Raw genomic sequence first — 19,960 nt, 5'->3', positions numbered from 1 at the left:
AGTGTGCTCTTGGTGCTGGCGAAGGCTGCGTTCCCAAAAATGGACCACGACGGCCTTGACGCCTTGGTCCTCGAGAAGATGTTGGGACTCGCGAAGGACCTCCATACTGTGCTCCCCACCGAGGACAGTGAGGTATCTTCACTCAAGATCGCCAGGTGTATACAGGCACAGCAGACCCTGCAACATGACAGGGTGTTGGTGGCATGTGCTACGTCTTCCACGGAGCCCGGGGCCCACACAGACAAGGAGCCTGCTCCTGCATGCTCGCTGCACCAGCGGAGCGGCGTTCGTTGGGATGATGGTGATTGGCAGCGGGACGACTGGCGGTGGGCGAGGTCTGCATTATGCTAGTCCAGCAGTGGATGGATCGCCTGCTACAACTGCGGCTGGCCGGAGCACGTCCAATCGGGCTGCCGGGTTCCTCGACGATGGCCCCTGGGATGTCCACCTTCCTACAACTCCCTGCTTCCTAAGGCGAGTCACGGCGCACCCCACACTCGGCCCCGTGGTTCACTTCTCCCATCGTGGGGGTCTGATTTGCGTCGGAGTCACGCGTGGTTTCGGAGGGAGTCGGTGCATGTTCGCGACGAAATTGTTGCCCTCGATATTCTCGGGCCGTTTCTTACTTCCGCGCGTGGAAATAGGTACTTGCTCGTGGGCATTGAGTATTTCTCATGCTAGCACACCGCGAAAGTGTCCAAAATTTCTGATTCGGTTCGTTTCACTCTTGCCAAACTTTCCGAGGTGCGGGAAGCTGCCAGTGTTAACTCACGGGCCAGAAAGTTGGCCAACGAGCGGCTCAAGGGAGCGTGTGGTTCCCTGTGCGATTAGACGCCGGGGGACAGGGCCTGGTTGCATTGTCCGCAGGTGCCCGTGGGCACATCTCCCGAATTGCTGCAACCATGGAGAGGGTCGGTTGATGTTGTTCGGGTTGTGCGGCCGCAATGTGTCCAGATTCAGTTTTGTCAGTGGAGTTGGTTTGTACACCCCTCTCGTCTTAAGCCATTTATCGCGCCGTGTGAGTTTGTTTCATCTCCATATCGCAGGGGCCGAGTGTCGGGTGTGCCCGACGAGCTGGGAGGTGCGTCTGCTGATGCGGGTCCTCAGGAGAGTGTTTATGTTCCGCCCCCAGGCACTGCGCGATTGATGCCTCGCATGCGGCCGCTCGTGTCGGCCTCGCGTGCTCTGGACGTGAAGAACCCGATGGCCCGGCCTACTGCTCTTCGTGAGGAGCCGGCTTCATTGGGTCGATTTCTTGTTCCCCCCCCGGGCCTTTCAGGGCGGACGAGCCCAACCCGCCTGGAGGCCCGGCTTCACGGACTCGCTCAAAGACTCGATTCACATGATCCCCACGCATTGCACACTCACACCGTCATGGATTGTTGCGCTTGCATGAGTCATCGCGAGTATTTGGCTGATCCTGCTTGCCATCGAGCCCACGGATGTTGTTACACGTTGTGGGTGGGAGATGTTGATTGTGGGGATTTTGTACGACGCGATTGTTGGGTTGTGAATTTTTTTCTCGATGTTGCGTGTTTTTTTCTCTCTCGGTGTATATATTGTACAGTTCGGGTTTGGGTAATTTATTGCGCTTTTCTGTTATTGTTGGAGCACACTTGTTGTTGTTGTTCTGTATATATGGACGTCGGTTGCTTACTTGCGGGGGAGTTGGCAGCCGGGACGGCTGGATGCTACAGAGGGGAAGGTGATGTAGTGACTGTGAATGTCACTGTGTGGTGCCGGGCTTGCGAAGCCATGGCGGATAATATGTTGTCATTATGTGCAACCCGGTTACTGGGCGTAGTACCAGCCCTAGCAGGGCTTGGGTGAGCGCTGGTTAGCGCAGAAGCACCGCGTACAGCGTGTGGTGCGGGCTCCCGGTGAGGGAGCAAGAGAGAGTGTCAGCCAGCCAGGGTTACGTTGGGGCATGATATGCTGGTTGACCTGCCGACACGTGACTGGATGATATTGGAGGGGGGCCACCGGTGTACAGGGGCCGCTGGGTGGTCACATAGTATAAAGGAGCTCTCAGGAGCCTTCGGGAAAGAGCTCGAGAGATCTAGAAGGTGGGCAGGGCGAGGGGCGGAGCCAGCTCCAGCCCAAGCCGATATAACGGGCCCCGTAAGGGGCTCAGGGTTCTTCGGATTGTTGGTGAAGAAGATCAACGTCGGGTTAAAGAAGCCTCTAGCCACGCGGTCCGGGACCCAGCTCATGGTCCAGACCGGGATAGCGGGACCGTGTCTAGTTCTGCCGTAGCGTGGTTAGATGGGCGTTCAACACCCAAGTGTAGGTTACATTATGTTGTGTTGAGTTGATGTAATAAACAGTATTGCTCTGAAAACAACGTCTGCGACTAAGTTGGACTCAATACATATGTATATATTATGTTTTTAAGAGAAGTTTTGAAAGATATTCTCCCCCCGGGCAACACCGGGTACTTCCCGCGAGTTAACTATAAAGGTCTGCATATAATTGCTCCAAATGTCATGACTCTATTTACAATTTGGTAACTCATTAGCCTGCTTGTGTATGAGTTTTTGTTCTATTATGTTCCAAAGTGTGACAGGTTCGTAAATCAATGCCCCGCCACTTGTAAAAAAGCATTTCCTCAATTTCGTCATCAAGTTGTCTGCATCAATATTTAAAGCACCGACATAAGGGGCATTCATAAACAGGGGTACTGAAGATGTTTTACACGTAAAATATTGAAATGCACATCAACACAAACAAACAGTTCCAAGGTGACATGTGCCATAATCACCCTACACATTTGACAACCTAGTTTTTTTCTCTTCTTGGTTCTTTCGGTAAAGTCACGTAGAAGGGAAGTAATAAAATAATAAAAATAAAACATAATAAAATAATTCTCACGACGTTTCGGCCACAACACAAGTAGCCGTCCTCAGGTGAAGACAGGTCTGTCGAGGCGACAGCGTCTAAAAGAAAACACCACCACGCTTGGAGCGTCTATTTAAGCTGGGTTGGAAGGGGGGGGGGGGAATACGCATTGAGAAAATAATCTGCATATCAAGAGGAATTTAGCATATTTATGGGAAATGCAGGTACTAAACTCTACTGACCTGGTATCGACAATAAAGGGGATTTCCCTGTCCCCAGATGACCTGCTTGTCAGTTTTGATGTGGTTTCCTTATTCACCAAAGTTCCTGTACCTGACACCATCGCAATCATTGAAGACTTGGTTCATCAAGGACTGAATGCTGGGGTACCCCCTCTGGTGAGACACTGCTTAACCAATACATACTTCACCTGGAATGGAACTTTCTACAAGCAAACTGAGGGCACCTCAATGGGCTCCCCCCTATCTCCGGTTGTAGCCAACGTCTTCATGGAGAAATTTGAGACTGACGCCATCCAGACTGCCACTCTATGCCCGACCTTATGGAAGAGGTACGTAGATGACACTTTTGTCATCTGGCCACATGGCCGGCCTGCTCTAGACCCATTTCTCGACCACATCAATTCCATACAACCAGCCATCAGATTCACCATGGAAGTCGAAAAAGATGGCAAGCTACCCTTTTTGGATGTCCTGATTAAAAGGAGACCTGATGGTTCACTGAGCCACTCTGTCTACAGGAAAGCCACCCATATGGATGCTTACCTGAAACCGGATTCCCACCACCATCCATCCCAGAAGAATTCCCTCATCAAGACTCTATACCATAGAGCCCAATGCATTTCCTACCAGGAACACATTGCCAGTGAACTCAAACACGTATGCCAAGCTCTTAAGGCTAATGGTTACTCCGACTACACAATCCGCAAAGCCATCACTCCAACCATCAAGAAGGATCCTGTTGAGGAGCCTCTCAAGACCATCACCTTACCCTACATTGCTGGGGTCACAAAAAAGATCTCCAAAATCCTGATTAAACACAAGATCCAGGTTCGATTCAACACAGTACATAAAATCCGTGATCTGGTCCCGTCTGTAAAAGATGTGGTTCCAGACATACATTACCCTGGCGTCTACAAACTAAGTTGCCTCTGTGGTAGCAGTTACATTGGAGAAACCAAACAACATGTCTCGGACCGCATCCGTGAACATAAAGCAGACTTGAAACACGGTGGACAAACACCTCAGCCGTGACAGATCACTGTTACAATTCAGTGGGCTCACATGACATTGACTTCTCCAAGACAGAGGTTCTCTGCAAGCCATCTGGCTACCATGAGAGATTCGTTCATGAGGCGATCCACATATACAAACACAGAGACAATTTCAACCGAGAAGATGGATTCCGGCTTAGCAATCATTGGAAGGACGTAATTAACCATTTCGGATCTTAACTGATTGTGTCCACGTTTACGGTGACTTTCAGACCGCGTTCCACTCACTGACATTGACTATATATCTTGTATTCTCCGCAGGGAATGAATTCTTTGCTCCGTTCACGCGACGGTCAATGGTATAGTGTATAGCATATTGTATAATAATAAATAGTATTAAAGTGTAATGTTTAATACAATGTATAAGGTAATATATAGTATCGAAATTGTATAGTGAATATACAGCAGTGTGGTATACAGTTGGGTGGGTAGAATAATACATAGTGTAATATTACACTATGTATTATTCTAAGACATAGGGTAGTGTATAGTAATACAGTATACAATTTAATACTATGTAGTTTATACTTTAGCGTTTTACGTTGTTGTTTAGTTACTGCAGCTACATACTATTAACATTCCTTCCCTTTATTAATGCTACCCCTATCCCCCTCCCTTTGATGCTGCTAATCCTACATAATGCATGGGCATTATGCAGGATTAGCATTTCACAAATAGCACTAATCGTATTCCTGAATTTCCCATAAATATGCTAAATTCTTCTTGATATGCAGATTATTTTCTCAATGCGCATTTCCCCCCCCCCCTTCCAACCCAGCTTAAATAGACGCTCCAAGCGTGGTGGTGTTTTCTTTTAGACGCTGCCGCCTCGACAGACCTGTCTTCACCTGAGGACGGCTTTTTGTGTTGTGGCCGAAACGTCGTGAGAATTATTTTATTTTGTTTTATTTTTATTATTTTATTACTTCCCTTCTACGTGACTTTACCGAAAGAACCAAGAAGATGAATCCCTGCAGTCACGAAAGCTTTAAATCGAAACCTAGTTTTTCTTCACCTTTATAACGGAATTTTGTGGCATGATTCATTCTGCTGCGCTGGTATTTTAAAAATTACCTTTGTTCACTATGATGCTTTGGAGCTTCTGTTTTTCTTAAATTGAGCATGATGATGCATCATGGATATATTTGAGTTATTTGAGATATGTTATGATCTGTCCAGTGCTATGCTGAGGGAAGAGTTGACTATAAAACAAACGACAAATCTCCACGTTAATAACCAATTGAATATATTAACGTGCGATTTCCTAAATCTATGTTAATGCTGCTTTATCAGCAACTAAAAATACAAGACAGTTGATGGGTGTTTAAACATTTTTTTTAGCAAGCTCTAGACAACTTATGTGGTACTTACTTATAAAAACAGACGATGTCTGTTCACAGCCATTGGGTTGATGTCACGTAACTATAGTTTACACAAGTGTCTGAAGTGACAGCAGCACTCATCCAGACAAAAACAGATGCTGTTGGGAAATTGGCTCAACATGGTTTTAGTTTGTTAAAGGGAAAAGAGAGAGAGAGGGTTGTTTTCAGAAGCACTTGGGAACCGGGCAGTCTGCTGGAAAATGTGAAATGCTGCCGATCAAGAGCAGCATGCCTTTAAAAATGTCACGACCACCGTTACAAAACAATACCAAGCAAATTTAAACTGACCCTTTAAAATTAAACAAAAACAAAATAGGCATTGCGACATGGAGTACATTACGTAGCTTCTACTGCAGTGTTTTTTTCTTGAAGATGATATGTAAATTAATGCATGGGCTTTGTGGATCTATATCTGTACATCCTGCCGAAAAGTCCACAACACCACATTTTGGTCATTCTTTCCATTATTTGTGATGGAGACACCATCACTGCACATATAAGAACCTACACATGTTCCATCGTCCAAGCTCATGAAAACCAAGGCCTAACTAAAATATATATTTATAAGCTATAAAAAGTATTTACAAAAATGGAAAAACTACTGTAAGATTCCACAAAGTAAATACCATCATACATGTTGCAAAGGTAATTAGACAAGGTGACTTGCTTTCACAATAGTTATTCACAGCGAAATTAGAAGATATTTTTACAAAAAAAAACATTTTTTGAGAAACAAATGCATGCACGTTAATAGAGAACAGATTAACGATATCAGATTTATTGATGACAGTCATTATAACATCCAATGGGAATAAACTGCAGGAAATATTAGAATAACTTAATGTAGAAGGCTGCAAAGTTGGCCAAAACAAAAGTCAGGTAGGACAAGTTCACTGAGTAGTCAAAGGTATTTGTGAGAGGAACACAACTTGAAAACATCGCAGAATGTGCTTGCCTGGAACAGCCATTGACGGAAGGCTGACAAAAATATGGAATAATGAAGTGGACAAGAGCAGGTTGGAGTGCTTTTGGAATCCTAAACGTGACAATAAAAAGTAACGATAGAACGTTTATAATTATAATCAGTGTGTACCACCTGGTATAACATACGGTTCAGAAAAAACGTGGTCATAACTTGAAAAAGAAGCATGGAGAGATGCGTGCTTGGAAATACATTGAGAAAGTGGAGCACATGAATTAGGATACATCCCCAGGTTAATAACATTACCCAGTCAATCAAGAAAAGTAAGTGGGCTTTGGCAGCAGGATACGCCACTGGAAGGGAAGATGGCCAATGATCACGAATAATATACAAAGTGGCAGCCAAGGAATGGAACATGTCCAAGAGAATATCAATCTAGGAAATGAACTGGTTAAATCGGGTTGTGTGCAGTGTGTACCACCTGGTATAACATACGGTTCAGAAAAAACGTGGTCATAACTTGAAAAAGAAGCATGGAGAGATGCGTGCTTGGAAATACATTGAGAAAGTGGAGCACATGAATTAGGGTACATCCCCAGGTTAATAACATTACCCAGTCAATCAAGAAAAGTAAGTGGGCTTTGGCAGCAGGATACGCCACTGGAAGGGAAGATGGCCAATGATCACGAATAATATACAAAGTGGCAGCCAAGGAATGGAACATGTCCAAGAGAATATCAATCTAGGAAATGAACTGGTTAAATCGGGTTGTGTGCATGTGCTAGGTGGATTAACCACATCACAGAATCGTGAGAGGTGGCAGCGGCTTGGGGAGGCCTTCATCAAAGCTCCTATGAAATGTTTTACGTGTTATATATTTTTGCGAGGCACTGCAGGACATGCCTGTGACCCAGCGTGTTGGAGGCATAATTAGTGCTTCGTGCTGCAATCTTCATGTAAGTAAGCAATCAATCTTCAGGGGCATCAAGGTTCGTGGAGATGGCCCGAAAGTGGGTAGGATGTTGACCGATCTGTACGAAGTTTTCAGTATACAGTGGTACCTCGGTATATGTCGTTAATTCGTTCCAGAACGTAGGACTTATACCGAAAATGACGGAAACCAAACGAATTTTCCCCATAAGAAATAAAGGGAAAGGAAATAATCCGTTCCAGAGTATAAGAAATTCTATTTTATATGGCATATTATACATTAATGGGGTTGTATAAAATAATTTAGACACTACTTATAACTAAAATGTATACATACATTAAAATATATGCATAAATAAATTCAAATAAATTTAAATAAAAATAAAATTTAACATTACTTTACCTTGCTGAGAGGAGTTGATAGCCTACGAGGATGGTGGTGAGGAAGGGGAGGAGTCGTGAACGGGGTCTACGCGGGTACGCGGTTACCCATCCTGACCCATACAAGTTCGAGCAAGCGCGTCGTATCCCAAGCAAGACGTCGTATCCCAAGACATTTTTTTTTCGTCAAAACACGACGTTTCCCAAATTCGACGTATTCCAACGCGGTCGTATACCGAGGTATGACTGTAATTTACAAAAAAATATATGGCCTTCCTCTCACACAAAATATACTCTGTTGACCAAGTATTTCCAAGTAAGTCAATTTTGAAAAAATAAAGTCTCACTCCGATTATCACGGTTGGATACGTATGTTGCGAAATAAGTTTATCATATATACATACAACTTCTAGATCGAAGAAGGAACGTAAGAGGTTCAGATATATAAGTTTAGCAAGTGTACAGTGACGATTTAGATAACCATACATACCTCTTGCCTTGATTTTGCTGCCCACAAAGTTCAATGAAACCTTGCGAGAGATCCGTATGAAGAACTGCAGTCAACTCAAGCCAAATCTGGATTGAAAAACAATGGGTTATACAAATCTCAAAACTTTTGGAGCAGTATAATATTGAATAGAAATGTGCCGTTTAACGTATTCCTAAGGTATGCTACAAAATATCCTTTTATGTGGCTCCAATCAATACAATAATTTAAGAACGCTTGTAAAATGTTACCACCAACTTCACAAGAAATTGTGTTTATGACTGCAGAAGCTACAAGGATATTGCGAAACATAACTACTCAAGCTTTACCTATTATAAAATACTGTGAAATGTCAAGTTTGAAAGACAAACATTACAGTGAACTGCATTATATTTCACATCTCTCCATTTCATTGCGATACAATTATTGAATGCGTTGGCACAGCACCTGTACATTGGTTACTTTTAACTTTTGGATTTGTAAATTAGATTCAAGTTTAATCTTCAACTTTAATAGTTGATTTTTTTATGCTTTGGAACAATGATAATAATACACATCACAATACAGTCATTTGTTAATATACTGTTGAAATAAAGCCTCTCCACACCATATTGGTCACGGGGCTTATTTGGCCATACGCTGGTCAATGTAGGTTGATGAAGGGGAGTGGAGGACCCAAAACCAGATGTCACCCTTCACCGATATTAGCTTTGGCCGGGAATTGAACTTTGGTCGTTTATAGTGCAGTACACCAACCACTGCAACATGTATACTACAGTACATATTGTCTTCCATTACACTTTTATATTTCTGTCATTGTATTGTTTACCTCATAATACCGTGTTTCATACAAGTTGAAAGGATACTATTTTCGGTGCATTCAGTAACTCTGTAGTGCCAATGTATAATTGTGACACATTCGTCAACGATATGTGTTTTTTGTGGAATTAAGATTAACTTTAGGTTGACACTGCATTAGGTGAGTCAATGAAGGATTCCTCCGACCCTGACGCCTGTATATTTGGAGTGTTGATTTTTTTCTCCAAGTCCTCCGGTTAATCTCTCCACATTTAGAATTATGCGTTTACATTGTGTTGCTGCTTTAAATTGTCTAAATGATAAGCCATTTCCCCGAGCTATCATTTGTGGCTAGGTCACTTCTGAAAAAGAAGCTAATAGCTGAGAGGGCTTTTAACTGATAAAATAAGAAATACATGGTTTTATTTAGCGATTCGCTTACCTTTCCTAAACTTTGCACTCCTGTCGTGTTTTGTACTGTTGTAACGTTCTGACCCGCCCCGACTGGATATCTGTGAAAAAAAGCTTTATAGCTGATCGGATTCTTCCCGTATGATTCTGATTCTAAATTAAGATGAAGTAACGAACGCCACAAGTGGGAGACGATTGCCACCTGCTGGTCGTCCATTGACTCTGCCTCACTTTAACTGAACCTTCCAAATTATTGTTGCAGAGGCATGCATATAAGTGCCTCTATGCCACCAAAGCAGACTGCTGTGGAAAACGTTGAACTAATTCGATGCATAATAATGACGACTCCTAAAGTGCCATAACATAAGTATCAATGACAAGTTTATTGAATTATTGACATGTTCAACAATTAAACTATGTGTAGTGAGTCCAACTGAGTCGCAGATGTTGTCTTGGGAGAAACGCTATTTATGAAATCAACTCAACACAACAACAGGACCCTGCGGGGTGGGCTGGTAGGAACGAATAACCAAAGAATATAAACATAATGTATTATTACACTTGTTAAGCCAGGAAAGCCCCACTGAGTCAAAAGGTTTTTGTAGGGTCCTGCCAAGTGTTTGCAGTAGGGGTCGATGTTGATACACGGACGGACGGACGATATCATCTATTGGTGGTCTGGTCCACTTCGTTCCTACCAGTAACAGGACCCTGCGGGGTGGGCTGGTAGGAATAATACTTAGTACCGGTACAGGGATATCGACCGGGTATAGAGGAGTTAAAGAAAAAATTACTGTATTCTAGTGTAACGTTAATTAAAAGTGTTTGTTTTGACATTAAACGCTGTGAGATTTAAAGACTCGTAGTCTTTCATTTCCAAACGATCACATCTGAGATTAATTGACCTTAGATGGGGAAACTCGAATGCATTTACTAGTATAAAGGTGAAATAAAATAGAGGGAATAAACGGCACCTTGGTGCATTTTATGTCGTCTACATAGAGTTGAATAAACGGGCGTTTGGCATATTCATATAACAGTACTACATTGAGCAGTGTTTGTTTGGCACTTCGAGTTTTTATTCGCGCGCACGACATGGATACCGAAAACAACCACGACTTTGAAGACCCCAATGGTTGTCTGGACGCCCACGTTGAAAAGATGCTTGCTGAAACAGAGACCGCATTTGCTGCTGGAACCCTTAACAAACTCGCAGTGAAAAGCGTCGTTTCCATGGACCCAGAACCAACCGCAGTTGGTGCTGCTATAACGGTAGCATCGCCACCAAACATGCAGCCAGCAGCTAAATAATCAAAGATTGCAGCACAAGTAGAAATACTTGCGTGTGAATACGATGTAGTGAACGCGACAGAGATGTAGTGAACACGGCAGAGATGTGGTGAACACGGCAGAGATGTGGTGAACACGGCAGAGATGTGGTGAACACGGCAGATGTAGTGAACACAGCAGATGTAGTGAACACAACAGATGTAGTGAACACGACAGAGATGTAGTGAACACGGCAGAGATGTGGTGAACACGGCAGAGATGTGGTGAACACGGCAGAGATGTGGTGAACACGGCAGAGATGTAGTGAACACGGCAGATGTAGTGAACACAGCAGATGTAGTAAACACAACAGATGTAGTGAACACGGCAGAGATGTAGTGAACACGGCAGAGATGTAGTGAACACGGCAGAGATGTAGTGAACACGACAGAGATGTAGTGAACACGGCAGAGATGTGGTGAACACGACAGAGATGTAGTGAACACGGCAGAGATGTAGTGAACACGACAGAGATGTAGAGATGATAGTGAACACGACAGAGATATAGTGAACACGACAGAGATGTAGAGATGACAGTGAACACGGCAGAGATGTAGTGAACACAGCAGATGTAGTGAACACGGCAGAGATGTAGTGAACACGGCAGCGATGTGGTGAACACGACAGAGATGTGGTGAACACGGCAGAGATGTGAACACGGCAGAGATGCAGTGAACACGACAGAGATGTAGAGATGATAGTGAACACGACAGAGATGTAGTGAACACGACAGAGATGTAGAGATGATAGTGAACACGACAGAGATGTAGAGATGATAGTGAACACGGCAGAGATGTAGTGAACACAGCAGATGTAGTGAACACGACAGAGATGTAGTGACAGAGATGTAGTGAGCAGCAGCGACGAGGCCTCTCGCTGCCTCTGCTCTGCCGCTGCCGGGCTGCAGATTCAGCCGAGTCAGGCACCACTGCCAATATGCACAACAACAATAAACGTGCTGCGTTTCATCTCTGTGTTAATAAGCCTCCCGCACTAGGCCTCGCGAAGCCTGCCGCACTAGGCCTCGCGCCGTGCTTTTCGTGCACAAATAAGGCGATTAAATGTATCTCGTCTCTGTGTTAATAAATGTTTCTTGTCTCTGTGTTAAAAAAACGTGCTGCGTTTCAGTAAAGTAATTTTTTTTAAATAAACGTGCTGCGTTTCATCTCTGTGTTAATAAGCCTGCCGCACTAGGCCTCGCGAAGCCTGCCGCACTAGGCCTCGCGCCGTGCTTTTCGTGCACAAATAAGGCGATTAAATGTATCTCGTCTCTGTGTTAATAAATGTTTCTTGTCTCTGTGTTAAAAAAAACGTGCTGCGTTTCAGTAAAGTAATTTTTTTGTAAATAAACGTGCTCCGTTTCATCTCTGTGTTAATAAGCCTGCCGCACTAGGCCTCGCGAAGCCTGCCGCACTAGGCCTCGCGCCGTGCTTTTCGTGCACAAATAAGGCGATTAAATGTATCTCGTCTCTGTGTTAATAAATGTTTCTTGTCTATGTGTTAAAAAAACGTGCTGCGTTTCAGTAAAGTAATTTTTTAAATAAACGTGCTGCGTTTCAGTAAAGTAATTTTGAAGCGAAGTTTAAAGTTTTGCCGTGATGCGCCGGAAGCGACGGCCATCTTGTTTAATTCACAGATCGCAGGGGGAGCGGGCGGCCATCTTGTCGGACAGGGTCATGCCAAGTGTTTGCAGTAGGGGGCGATGTTGATACACGGACGGACGGACGGACAAACGCGGACGGACGGACGGACAAACGCGGATGGACGGACGGACGGACAAACGCGGACGGACGGACGGACACATTAATCTATTGGTGGTCTGGTCCACTTCGTTCCTACCAGTATAACGTAACCTACACTCGGGTGTTGAACGCCCATCTAACCACGCTACGGCAGAACTAGACACGGTCCCGCTATCCCGGTCCTGACCACGAGCTGGGTCCCGGACCGCGTGGCTAGAGGCTTCTTCAACCCCCACGTGGATCTTCTTCACCAACAACCCGTTATATATCGGCCTGGGCTGGGGCTCAGAGGCGTAGCGAGGGGGGGGCAGGGGGGTACATATGTCCCCGGGCGCCAAGGTAAAGGGGCGCCAAAATGAGGCTTACAACGTGACATTATAACTTATTGCGGCGGGCGCGGCAGCCTGAAACTACTGCACAAATCTACACCTCAACCTAAAAGTTTATATATCCCGCCACACACAGCCTACATGTCATGTAATTACATTTTGGTACGCCTATTAAGAACTTACATGGAAGAACGTCCCAAACAACAAACAGGCGCAGTCTTTCAGCCTTAGTCACTGGCCTGTTTTTTGGTGGCGGAAACTACGACATGATGATGAACTTGTTGACAGTAACGGGGAAGATGAGATAGAAGAATCTTCTGATAGAGACGCTGAAAATACTCATTATGATGCTGTTCCTGCTGTACTAAGGTTTCACGATGTTGGCTACTTAGAATTTGATAAAACGACAAAGCTATCGAAAATATCACAACCTCTTCGCAATGAAATTACTCTCGGATCCTTGCCTTTTCAGCACAGAGACAATCTATCATCAGTATCCAGAGAACGTTCAATTACATCAGCATGGTTTAAACGCCGACTAGCGAACAGAGAGGAAGTGAATCGTTCGTGGCTATTATATTCACCAATCAATAAAGCTGCTTACTGTTTCTGTTGTCTATTATTTACATCATCGAGTTCAAACTCACAAGCTTCGTTTGAGTTAACAAACGGTTTCAACAAGTGGAGAAAGCCAGAAAAACTAAATTCTCATTAAAACAATCCTAGCCACAGTACGGAAGGAAGCCGAACGAAGGATAATTGATGGTACTGGAATTGACGCAGTGGTTCAAGCTCAGATTCATTTGGAAAAACAACGTTGGCGAGATATATTGCAAAGGATACTCACCTGTATTAAGTTTCTGGTTTCACAAAATTTGGCACTACGTGGCCATGAGGAAAATTTGAATGCGGATGAGGATAAAAATGTTGGAAACTTTCTCGCGCTGATCAAACTCGTTGCTCAGTATGACCCATTGTTAGCAAAACACGTACAGCACGCAGGAGATAATCCGGGATCAGTTTCTTATTTGTCACCGGAAATCCAGAATGAATGTATCCACATACTTGTGTCGACTGTAAAGTACCAATTGTTGAGTGATATCAGGAAAAACAAGTACTACGGTATCTTACTTGACTCAACTCCTGATCTAGGACATCGGGAACAGCTTTCTCAGGTCATAAGACTTGTGGATGTGGATTTTCAAACTAAAAAAGTAACTATCAAATAATAATTTTTAGGTTATATCGAGATACATGCAAAAGATGCAGCAAGCCTAAAAAGAGTCATCGTCGAGAGACTGAAATCTGACAACATACCTCTAGCCGAATGTCGGGCACAATGTTATGACAATGCTGCTGTGATGACTGGGCATATATCCGGCCTTCAACAACGAATATGTGACAAATATTAGAGCATTGTTTGTCAACTGTGACAACCACAGCTTAAACTTAGCAGGAGTACACTCAGCTAAACAGGATCCACTTGTCGTCACATTTTTTGCAACAGTTGAAAGTATATATTTGTTTTTCTCTCGTTCAACAATTCGTTGGGAAGAGTTAAAAAAAAGCTGTGCCCATCACAGTAAAGCGGGAGTCTGAAACACGCTGGAGTACACAATCAGAAGCTGTTAAAGCTATCTATGAAGAACTGGATGAACTAGTATGGCTGCTAGACAAATTATCGGAGGACGTAACTATGACGCCTGAAACCAGAAGTGATGCAGACAAGTTACAGGCATGCGTATTAAATTTTAACTCCATAGTTTTATCACATTTCTGGAATGTCATTCTTGGAAAAATGTATCGTGTTCAGAAGCGCTTACAGGATCCTACTATGAATTGCAAGGAAGCAGCAACTGATCTTGAATCTTTGGAGCATGAATTTGTCAAGTTTCGTGATGATTTGAGCCAAGTTGCTGTATAAAACGCCAAAATAAGATGCACAGCCTGGGGGATCGATGTGGACAGAAGAATTAGGCGACGTCGGAAGATGCCAGGAGAACTGGCAAGAAATGCAAGACTTTCAGCAGAAGAACAAATTGTGCGCGTTATGAAGAGCGTTTTTTTATCGACTTCGACAAGAGATGTCAACACGGTTTTTACGACTAAAAGACCTGAACACGAAATTTGAATTTCTGCTGGACGTCAAAACTCTTCTATCCGACACAGATGTCGATGCAATTCGTCGAAATTGCACAGATTTTGGAAATTTCTAAGACACCGACATCAATGGCCACGAATTTTTCACAGAAATTGGAGATTGCAAAATGCTGCTCAGTAACCAGAATGAAGTTCTACCAGAAACTCCTTTGGATCTTCTTGGTTTTATTGTGTTTTATGGAGACGACATATTTCCCAATTTCACTGCAAATTTTATTAACAATAGCAGTTTCAATTGCAAGTTGTGAGCGGTCGTTCAGCAAATTGAAACTTATTTTGTCGTATTTGCGTGCTTCAATGGGACAAGATCGTCTCAGCGATCTTGCTCTTCTTAGCGTTGAAAGAGAAACATTGGAAAAAACAGATTTTGATTACGTGATTGACCAGTTTGCGACAGTGAAATCAAGAAAAATTTATATTTTGTAGACTATGTCAACCAGTCTACGACAGTGACTGAGTGAGCCATGTAATATAATTTCTATAAATTTGCTTCTTTAAATAAAATGTTTCATTAAAATTTAACTTGTTATTCCTTATTCGATGTAATAGGAAAATGTGATTAAAGGGAGGGGGTGGGCGCCAATTTTATAGTTCGTCCCCGGGCGCAAAATATCCTAGCTACGCCTCTGCTGGGGCTGGCTCCGTCCCTCGCCCCGCCCACCTTCTAGATCTCTCGAGCTCCTTTCCGAAGGCTCCCGAGAGCTCCTCTATACCACGTGACCACCCAGCGGCCACCATCCACCGGTGGCCCCCCTCCAATATCATCCGTTCACGTATCAGCAGGTCAACCAGCGTATCATGCCCCAACGTAGCCCTGGCTAGCTGACACTCCCTCTCGCTCCCTCACCGGGAGCCCGCACTGCACACTGTACGTGGTGCCTCTGCGCTCACCAGCGCTCACCCAAGCCCCGCTAGGGCTGATGGTACTACGCCCAGTAACCGGCTGGACATAATGACAACTTTATCCGCCACACAGTGATTTTCAGTCACTACATATGTAATTGTTTTGCATGTATATGCAACCACATCTCAAGACGCTTTAAGCAACAGTGGTATATGCATCCTGGTGAACAGAGGCGTATTTGTTTATTTATTTAAAATAGTATATCCACCAGTCATGGGCAGAGGAAGATCTTGGAACCATGACTTGAGCAGGAATAGGGAGTCGACGGCATGTGGGGAAAGAGTTTCAGATAATGGGATGCAGAAAGGAAAAAGAGTAACCTGCCAATGAGATGAGATTAACTGAGGGCTTTATTAGGTGTTGGTTGCTGGAGCAGGGAGTGCATGGAGACGTGAGTTGAGAAGGGAGAGGTAGACTGGAGTGTCCATGAAGGACCAACTTTCGAATTCAAATTGACGTATTTAAATCATGTTTCACATTGTATTTGAATGGGCCCATTCGTGTTTGTGGAGGTCTGTTGCCGATAAGATCAGGCAGCCCTGCGGTAATTTTTAACATGCCGAAATATTATCATGAGACTAAAAGTTTAAACCAATCTAGATTGTTCCTGTTTAAACACATATTTCTGGAAAACAGTTTGGAAGGTGCACATGCTGATGGGTCTGAATGTTTATTTGGACACAGAAATGTGGAATGTTGGGTGCTTATATATTTAAATGTATTTGTGATTACTTGTGAACGCTGAAAAACTGCAAGACAATTAATATCACTTATTAACAGTTGTTCGGTTGCAAATAATAAATTATAAAACAATATAAAAGCATACATTTAGTTAGTGGAGAAAATGGACCAATGTGAAATTATAAAATTCTACAACAGGTGTTCCTTCCAATAAGCATTTCATTTATTTTCATTTCAATAAGTATTGTTGTTATGTTCAAAGAAACACAACACATTTCAATTCGAATAACAACTTTTATTGAAGTAAAACTATCATTTCAAAAACATTGCACTGTTCACTTAGTGGTCAAGCAGTATTTCTAAAACCAAATAAAAAAACATGGCATTAGTTATGCTGAGATGGATATTACCGATATTGTACTTTCCCGTACTGAAGCAATACTTTAAAAAAAAAAGTGAATAAAGTTACCACTCGGAATTATTTCGACCATTTTATCGACGAGCACGATTTCACTTGAAAAATGTGGTTACTGTGGGCAGTCGGCAGAACAGACAATGTGATACATTTACCATGGACATATAAAACATGATTGTGTAAAGCCAGTATGGAGCGATAGAGGGACAGTATGGTTCCCCGGGACCATGGTTACTAATGGGCGTGCCAATGATGATTGATGAGACAAACGTTGACAGGGTCACGTGAGGGGGAGCACGGGATCCAATGGCGGGGAAGTGTAATAAGGGTGGAGATTGACAGAGCCAGGTGAGGCGAGGAGAATTCGAGAAAAGGGGCGTGGCCGGATCGGGCGAGGTATATAAGCGGGCGCGAACTGGACCTGGCGGCTGTTGGCGTGGGGAGTCGCCGGGTCGTCTCAATTGTCTTTGAGATGTCTTGAGACTAGAAGCTATGTTGTCTCAGAATAGAGTCGTCTAACTACCCAAGTGTATAGAGTCACTTGTGGTTACTCGTTGAATTGTCAGTGGACTTTATTCATATTTAAGCTTCAAATCAAGTTTTATTCATAATAAATATACAGAAAGATAAGACGGTGTCTCTGAGAGCTACATTACAATTGTATTAATTTAGTACGTTGGCTTTTGCAGCCACTCATAATTCATGCGTGGTTCTGTCAGGTGTTGAGCATCACTTCTCTCAAGCTTTCGCCATGCACTACTAATGGCATCTTCAACTTCGGCATCATCTGTCGTTTCTCTGCAGGTGTTGAAGAAACACCCCCAGCACCTGGAGGAAAACGTCGGACAACGTGCCGAATAACAAGCGGTACAACCCGAAAACATCGGAAAGCTACACAACACATTCGCAAAAAACACACAGTAGCATGCTTCTACCAAACTCTTTAACACTAATATGGATTCTCATAATAAATTAATCTTTTCCACTATGGATATCAATGCAGTAAAGCAAGACATTTAATTTGAACATGAAATGATGCTGCAGCCTGACATCCACTATCATTAAATGCCAAAAAAAACCACAAAGAAACCCAGTGTTACATCGACACACATTACCTTTGAATTGGGTTTGAGAATTGCATTACATGTCAATGCACTGTCAATCAATGAGTACAAGTAGTAAATGTTATATCTGGTGAGCAACATTTATTAAGCATTAGAAAACACACTATACACATACCAACGGTATATCTGTCGAAAAATGCGATGTGGCGTTGTAAGCCAAGCCTGGAAGGCATTTACATTTGCAAACCCATAATTACAAGCTCACAGTGTTAACGCTGTACTCATTTCGAAACTGCATCAATAGACAGTACTTGAAAGCAGGCATTTAGCCACAGTAACGGCTTTGCAGTTCCGTATCTGAGCAAAAACAGTCCAAGCATATACTTTGCAGAGGTAATACACGCCTTCACCATCATTTAAACTGCTATTTTGTGATACAGCCATGGCATATTTAAAAAAATTGTAAATATGTGAATACATATTATCTTGCGTGTTCCTGATTTACTGGGCGACCCACAACTACCAATACTCCAGGATGTCATATCTGCGCCGCCAACCTGGCTGAGGTTCCACAAATCATTTTGGACTCATGTGCAGAGAAGGGCGCTAGCGATCGGTGGCGTGAAAGCTGGATGACCTGCAACCTTTCAAACAAATATCATCAAAGATCTGACGCAGGAGTTATTACCTGGCTTCAGCCTGTATATAAGACAATGGGATACACTTAATCGTGTTCGAATGTGTGGTTATTTCCTTCGCATATAGAACATGAAAGTCTTATTGTGAATGTGCTGAAGTGCAATCTGTTAATCAAATAGCCGACCACTGCTCAGGATACTCTTGCACAAGCAAAACGAATGCTACCAACTCCTGATGCCATCCAATGGACTACCAAACTTAACAGTTATGACATTGTGTTAGTTGTTCTTCAAATACATTATGAATGACAGACCGTGTAAAATCTTGCCAACAGATTTCATTTCAACTGGAGAGAAAACCACAGCCTTAGAAATTCCACCAGTGTCGTCCAACGAAAAAAATCGTGATCAAGGGCACATTCATTCTCTTGCACTCTGTGGAGAGAAAAAGGAACGCGACTTCACTGGCAATACATTATGGGGGAGCACGCATGCCAATGCAACAAGTTGCTGGCAAGTTTATCAAGGGACAAAAAACATTTACACTTGGAAGTGTATTCTAAACAAATTCTCAGTTCATCAAAAAAGTACAGTTTAGAACTGCTTTAATATAATACAGGGTGCTTAAAAAAATATTAACACCTATATGGGTCTATCGTCTTTAATGGAAAACTAACGAATATTACAATGTAACATGATAACAAAGTCTCCACTTGTTCGCCATCATTGTCAACACATGCCTGGAATCTTCTCCAGGTGGTCTCCAGAGCCCGGAGGCACATTTCTTGTGGTATTGTTGCAAATTCTCAGAAATGTTAATATGTTTTTGAAGCACCCTGTATATACACTTAGTTGTGAACAATTGTTTGTTAGGAAAAGAAAGCAAGTTTGGGTCAGCCTTGGCAGTAACAAAACTAGCTCAATAACATAATTTATCTTTATGTCCTCCAAACCCTGAGGTTTGGTGAGAAATGAGCTACCCCAAAGCAACAATATTTGGGTGAGGCTTATTTCCTACGAGACCAGAATTGGGTGGTGCATTCTTTTAGGTTATTTAAACAAGATGGTTAGATCTGATTAAGTCGGTTCAGAATGACACGGAACCAATCAGAATCATTGTCCCCGTGTTAAGGAAGCTACACTACAATGCCATTTAATTATGCTGATGTATTTTTCACCGAGACGCAGCCTGTTGGTGATTCATCTAACCTAGAAAGTAACGTGAAAATATGTAAATATTCATCAACCTACCTAT

The 19,960-nt window shown here is 43.1% G+C and overlaps 1 long non-coding RNA gene across 1 annotated transcript in view; it reads left to right on the top strand.

The window, feature by feature from the left end:
- LOC144933015 (uncharacterized) overlaps positions 1-17,827 on the top strand; it is a 30,520-nt gene extending 12,693 nt beyond the window's left edge. The window contains exon 3 of the long non-coding RNA XR_013636968.1: positions 17,808-17,827. This is a non-coding gene — a long non-coding RNA (uncharacterized LOC144933015). The remainder of the gene's footprint in view (positions 1-17,807) is intronic.
- The last annotated feature ends 2,133 nt before the right edge of the window (positions 17,828-19,960 follow it).

The sequence above is a fragment of the Lampetra fluviatilis genome, chromosome 1 (assembly GCF_964198595.1).
Source record: "Lampetra fluviatilis chromosome 1, kcLamFluv1.1, whole genome shotgun sequence".
NCBI lineage: Eukaryota > Metazoa > Chordata > Hyperoartia > Petromyzontiformes > Petromyzontidae > Lampetra > Lampetra fluviatilis.
Note: the sequence above shows the minus strand (reverse complement) of the source record. Positions and strands in the feature narration are given on the sequence as shown.